The sequence below is a fragment of the Phoxinus phoxinus genome (assembly GCF_949152265.1).
Source record: "Phoxinus phoxinus genome assembly, chromosome: 9".
Taxonomy (NCBI): Eukaryota; Metazoa; Chordata; class Actinopteri; order Cypriniformes; family Leuciscidae; genus Phoxinus; species Phoxinus phoxinus.
In genome coordinates, this window is record NC_136884.1 from 35,951,348 (window position 1) to 35,958,160 (window position 6,813).

Consider the following 6,813-nt stretch of genomic DNA (forward strand, 5'->3'; position numbering starts at 1 on the left):
ATATAAATGGACAGATGTCAGCATCAGTGAGATGTACCGCTATATTGGGCTGCTGTTTTACATGGCCATGGTGAAGGTCAGCTCCATCAGGAACTACTGGCGGCAAAGCCGGTTATATAGCAGCTTATACAGTTATATATAAGTCTATATAGGTTATATAGGTATATGTAGAATTTTATATAGGTATCCGTCAAAAGTTTGCAAAAATGATTTATGTTTTTAGAAGAAGTCTCTTATGCTCATCAACTCTGCGTTTATTTGATAAGAAAATACAGAAAAAACAGTGATATTGTGAAATAGTATTCCAATTTAAAATAGCCTAACTGTATATTTTAAAATGTTATTAATTTCTGTGATTCATCATTACTTCAGTCTTCAGTGTCACATGATCCTTCAGAAATCATTCTGATATTATTATTTTTAAAATCAGTGTTGGAAACAGTTGTTGCTTAGTATTTTTTATAACCTGTGATAGTTTTTTCAGGATTCTTTGATGAATAAAAAAATATTAAAGAACAGCATTTATTTAAAATCTATTGTAACAGTATACACTACCTTTCTTTCTTTTTTTGAAAGGATGTGTTAAGTGATAGTAATGACGTATATTGTTAGGAAAGATTTCTATTTTGAATAAATGCTGTTCTTTTTAATCAGTGAATCCTGAAAAAAAGTATCACAGGTTATAAAAAAAAATATTAAGCAGCACAACGGTTTCCAACATTGATAATACCTGATTATCAAATCATGATATTAGAATGATTTCTGAAGGATCATGTGACACTGAAGACTGGAGTAAGAATGCTGAAAATTCAGCTTTGATCAAATAAATAAATTATATTTTAAAGTATATTAAAATAGAAAATCATTATTTTAAATTGTAATAATATTTCACAATATTACTGTTGTTTCTGTATTTTTTTAAATCAAATAAATGCAGCCTTCTTCCAAAAATATTAAAAATGGTAATGTGTCCAAACGTTTGACTGGTATATGTTTATATATGTACGGTAAGACTCTGGTCTTGTGAGGCACAACATTTAGTTCCTCCACATAGAGGAATTACAATAAAACAGATTGAAAAACAAAACCTTTGAATCTCCTCTCAGGCCCCGTTTACACGTACATGGTTATTTTGAAAAACGGAGACATTTCCCTTCGGTTGTGCCCCTCGTTTACACGCAAACGGAGAATTCTCCTCTGAAAACAATCCTTTCTAAAAACTCCGGCCAGAGTGGAGATTTTGGAAAACTCCGTTTTCACGTTTGCATGTAAACTGAGAAAAAAGGAGTTTTAGGCAGTCGACGTCACAGTATGCTACAACTTGCACTGCGTCAAAAGTGCGACCTATATTTTCGGGATTCTGATTGGCTAACATGGGCTTGAGCTTCTCGTTACACTGCCACCTATAGGTTTGGCATGCTCTTGACGGCATATACACGGGTTCGTGTAAACGAACACTTTTCTGAAAACGGAGAGGGGTGAAATGTCCGTTTATGAAAATAACCGGCCGCGTGTAAACGTAGCCTCATTCTCAGATTCTCCTCTCTGCCTCACAGCACCGTGATGGGGCATTAGCCATTGGGGGAGTGTCTATTGTCTCCCCTCATTCATATTCATGGCCATCAACATCCCTACACATACAGCAGTGCTGGCACAAACACTGACTTACAAAGTTTAAATCATTATATTGTTGTTTTGTGAAAGAGTGATCAGAATGATTTTCACATCATTTTGTAGTAAACATTCTAGCCTACAAGAATGGTAACTCAAAAGTCTTGTGCCAAACTATTCAGTATGAGTTATATGGGCTCATTGTAGCGACAATTTTTTCCCCAAAACTTAATAACCACGCATAATATTTTTTTTCTATAAAATGCAAAGGTATGTTGTGAGTTGCTGAAATAAGCACAAATGTCAGGGCATGTCAAAACATCTCAAGGGCCCCAAAAAAAACCCAGACCCCAGAGGGTTAAGAGATAGTGATTGGGTAGAAGCCAGACTTTTTTCCAGTCAACATCACTCACAAACTGACTCCAGTACGCAATAACATTTGGTCTTGAAACAACATCTTTCTGGAAAAGGGCTCTTATTGACCTGTTACAATTATAATGACAGGAGAAACATATTTTACCTACAAGGGATTGAATTGGTGAGAGGGGTGGAAATTGCAGGTGATCTAATCTTTTTTGTTGTTTAATTAACACACATATTTTAGAAGAAATTGCTCCAAAAACAGCTGCAAATTCTCTTGGTGGTATAGGAATATTATATTTGAACATGAATTCCTCATAAGTAAAAAGAAGGCCGTCTGAAATAAATAATTGGTCTACCAAAACAATATTATTTAGAAACCAATTTTCAAAGAAAATAGTTTTATGTTTGAAAAGAATGTCCTTATTATTCCAGATAAAGTATTTGTGTGGTGAAAAGTTGTGTTTGTAAATTAAACTCCATGCTAGAAAAGCTTGAAACTTTCTGCATTTCATGCACAAAGTTTCACAGGTATTTTGTTAATATTAAAATTGGAAACAAGGAAGAAATTTATGCCACCCAGACTAGATAAAATATGGAGGGGAATTATATTCCAAATAGAGACTGGATACCTAACAAGTTGTATAATCCACTTTATTTTAAATATATTGTTTAATGTAGCAAAGTTCAGGAAATTGAGACCACCATTTTCATACGAGTTCATTAATACTGATTTTCTTATATAATGTATCCTATTTTTCCAAGCAAAACCAAAAAACATCTTATATTGATGATATTTTATCATCAACCTGAAGAGCCATAGCTGTATAAATTACCCGGTACAAACCTTCTGCTTTGGAATTCAGAGTTTTTTTGGATAACAGGATTAAAGTTTAATGAACTTCTACTCTTTTGATTCTTAATTATTGTAATTCCTAGGTATTTGACTTCTGTTTTTACTGGAATGTTCCAATAAGATGCCACTGAACATTCTTTGACCGCCATAAGTTCACATTTCTTTACATTCAGATAAACACCAGATGCTTCTATTATTTTAATTGCAATGCAATGGGTATTTGATTATCGTTTTGGAGAAAGAGGGTGGTGTCATCTGCTAATTGTGTTATAACAAGTTCTCTATCAATAATAGTCATACCTTTAATCGTACTAGCTTTAATATGATTAGCAAGGAGTTGACTTATCAGAAATAAATAAGGAGAGACAGGGCAACCCTACCTAATCCCTCTAGACAAATTAAACCTACTGTGCCACCCAATTGTGCCACCCAACAATTTAATTGAACTGTTGTTGTTCTTACAAAGGGTATTAATTGCGAAAGAAATTTCCAGAACCAAATTTTATAAGTGACTCAAAAATAAACTGATGCTCTATGGAGTCAAAAGCCTTAAAGAAATCAAGAAAAAGAATGAACCCATTATCTTCATTAAATTCAGGATAATCCAAAATATCTAAAACTAATCTTATATTGTTTGTGATATGCCTATTCCTCATGAAGCCAGATTGTGTTCCATCGATAATTGAATCTAATACAGCTTTGAGTCTTTTAGCAAATATCAGGGCAAATATTTTATAATCATTATTCAGTAAACTAATTGGATGCCAATTATCAAGAGAGAGTAAATCCTTTTTTGGTTTGGGGATTAAAGTGATTAATCCTTGAGTCAAGGTGGGTGGAAGGTATTGATTATTGATACTTTCAATAAACATCTTGAGCAAAAAAGGGGCCAAATCTTTAATAAATTGCATAGAAAATTCTGCGGTCAAACCATCCGTACCTGGCGATTTATTATTTTTAAAGTGATTAATTGCCTTTATCACTTCCTCAACAGAAATGGGCATATTGCAATATTCATTTTCATTTTTGTCAATAGTTTTCACCTCTATGGAACTCAGAAAGTCAGATACCGCTGGAGAATAATTGGATGCATATATTTTCTTATAAAATTCACAACAGTAATTCAAAATTAGTTTTTGGTCCTTTGTTATTGTTACGCTGGGGCAAGGACGAAGCAGAGAGGGAATCCATATGCAAGCACTTCTTTAATGAAACAAACAGGTAATCCAGGGCCAACTCAGAACAGGGAACTCAGAACAAGAAATTCAGAACAAGGAACATCTACAAGCAACAACGACGAAAAACAACAACTGAAGCACAGAGGTTTAAATACACAGGCAAACAAGCTAAACAAGATAACAAGGGGGCGTGGTTAATCAGAAACACCTGGGAAGACTAATAAACAAGAAAAACTACAAAGGACTACAAAACATGGCACAAAACAGGAAATAACAAAAGTCCGCACAAGACAAGGGGAACACAAGACAGGAATCATGACAGTTACAACCCCATTCACATTTAATTTACCAATGTTGTTATTAATATGGTGTCTCTCTAAATTAAAGAAGTATTGTGAATTTTGTTTACCTTCTTCGATCCAACATATCCTTGATGGACAAACTCACCTTCAGCTTTCTTTCTACATAGATCGTCTCGTTTGATTTGCAGATCTGACAATTGTAATTTTTCTTCATCCATCAAATTGTCTGGGCATGTATTTGCTAGTTTTGTTATTTCAACAACTATGTCAGTTTCTTTAGCTCTTTTGTGTTTTGCTATCTGGCTGCCAAATTTCCTTTAAATATTTAGTGACTTCAAATTTCAGAAGCTCCCAATTTGAACAAAAATTATCCTCCTTATTTGCTTTATACCAAAAGCTACATATCAACCCAGTGATTACTTTTTTTACTTCATCATATAGTAGCAGAGAATTGTTAAGCTTCCAATATGAACCATTCATAAAACAACTTGTATTAGAGAATTTAATATTAACCCGTTTAATCCCACCGGTCACAATTGTGACCGCATATTTTTTCTTATTTCTGGAAGCTCTAAAAGTGTTGTTATTGGCTTTGGGCAAGAAATTCAACTTTTAAAAGAAAAAATAGATTGTTTTGATTAAAATTTATAAATGTCATGTGACTGGTGTGAAAGGTCACATGACTAGATCAGTTTATTTCCTGCTTGCACATCTAGAAGAAGATGTCTTCCTCACACTACTACAAAAAGTAGTATATAAAACACCTTAATTAACAGATAGAACTATCAAATTTTGTACATATATTCTTTAAAGGGTCTACTACTGATATATTTTGAGAATTATACTCCTGCATATATATTTTGCTCGTAAGACACGTAAATTTGTTAACGGTCACAATTGTGACCGGTAGTATAACACAGTGTTTCAGTTGAAAACACAGGTTTTGGCTGTTAATCCTAGTTATCAATTGTTTATTATCACACAGTTTAAAACTATCAGATGTGTTGGACCTTCTAGACGTACGTGACCCCCCAAGTGCTGTGTGCAGCAAACAGAGGCATTTAAAAGTGATTGATAGTGATGGATCAGATAGGGGGTACCAGGGTGAAACGGCCTATTTGCCAGGTAGATTATTGAATGGCGATGCAGAGGTGAAACATCTGGAGGATGAGGCAGATGTTCATGAGAACCAATTGGTGTGCGCCACACATCACCACAAACAACCCTTTCTACAATGTACGGCCCATCTTTAGTGCACTGAATGAGTGCACACACATCTCCCTGAAACTGGCCTATAGGCAGGGCCCAAGTGTAGTCCTTGGTCTACTCTAGCCCATAGAGGTCTAGCCGAACAAGCGGAAGTTCATCCAGGGTGTAACTTTGTCCATGACAACCTTTTCATCTCACTAAACCTCCTTCATGAAATGACAAAGCGAGGTTATGGATGTCTTGGAATGTGTTGCGTAAATAGGCCTAATTGAATAATTTGTATGAATTCTGACTATGGTGTTTCCCACCGGTCACTATTGTGACCGAGTATAAAACCTAATATTTCACTAACTTAACCAACATAAAATCAATAAGGGCATAAAGTTTGTGTGTTAGGGAGGTCTAAGGAGTAAAATGCATGTATTCAAATTGCAAGAAAAAATTTGGGATTAAACGGGTTAATACTGATAGCTTTATGATCTGTGAGCGGAGTAGAAATAATGTCAAGTTCTACGTCATCTTTGTTAAAACTCTCAGACAATAACCAGAAGTCAATTGTGGATTGACTAGATCCTGATTTATTACTCCATGTGAATGACTTATTATGTGAAAATTTGGCTCTCCAAATATCGGTAAGTTTGAATTTATCCATAAAGTTTTTAAGATAGTTGTTATTTATGTTAGGTCGACCTGGTGGCCATTTATCCATAGTTCCATTTAGTATAATATTAAAATCCCCTCCAACTAACAAAATTGCATTTGGACATTTATTTAACCAATCAATAAATATTTTTTCTATGTATTCGAAAAGATTGTTATTTTCCAAAGTGTTATTATACCCATACAAATCTCCTAATATTAGTATTTTATCAACATATATAATTACTTGGCAAATAAAATGTCCTGCAGGATCACATTCTGTATGAAGAACATCTCCATTAAATCTATTCTTTAAAGTAATTACTCCAGCGGAGTTTTCAGATCCATGAGCAAACCATACTGAGTTACCCCATTGTAGAAAAAAATAGTTATTTGTCTCACCCCGTAACTTCAGTTCCATCAATAAAACCACGGCCTCCGACAAAGTAAGCAGATTTTCCATCATTGCGTGCTTTTTTGATTAGAGGCCACAACTTCTGTCTCCAATCTCTGTCGTCCTTCGTCAGATCTTCCTTAAACTGCATGCCTTGATTCCGGAGAAACTCCCTGCTTTTAGCTGCCTTCCATACAGCATCTCTGAATCTCCTGGCAGTGAAGCGAATGATTGTTGCATGGGGCCTTGTCTCATTAGCACGTT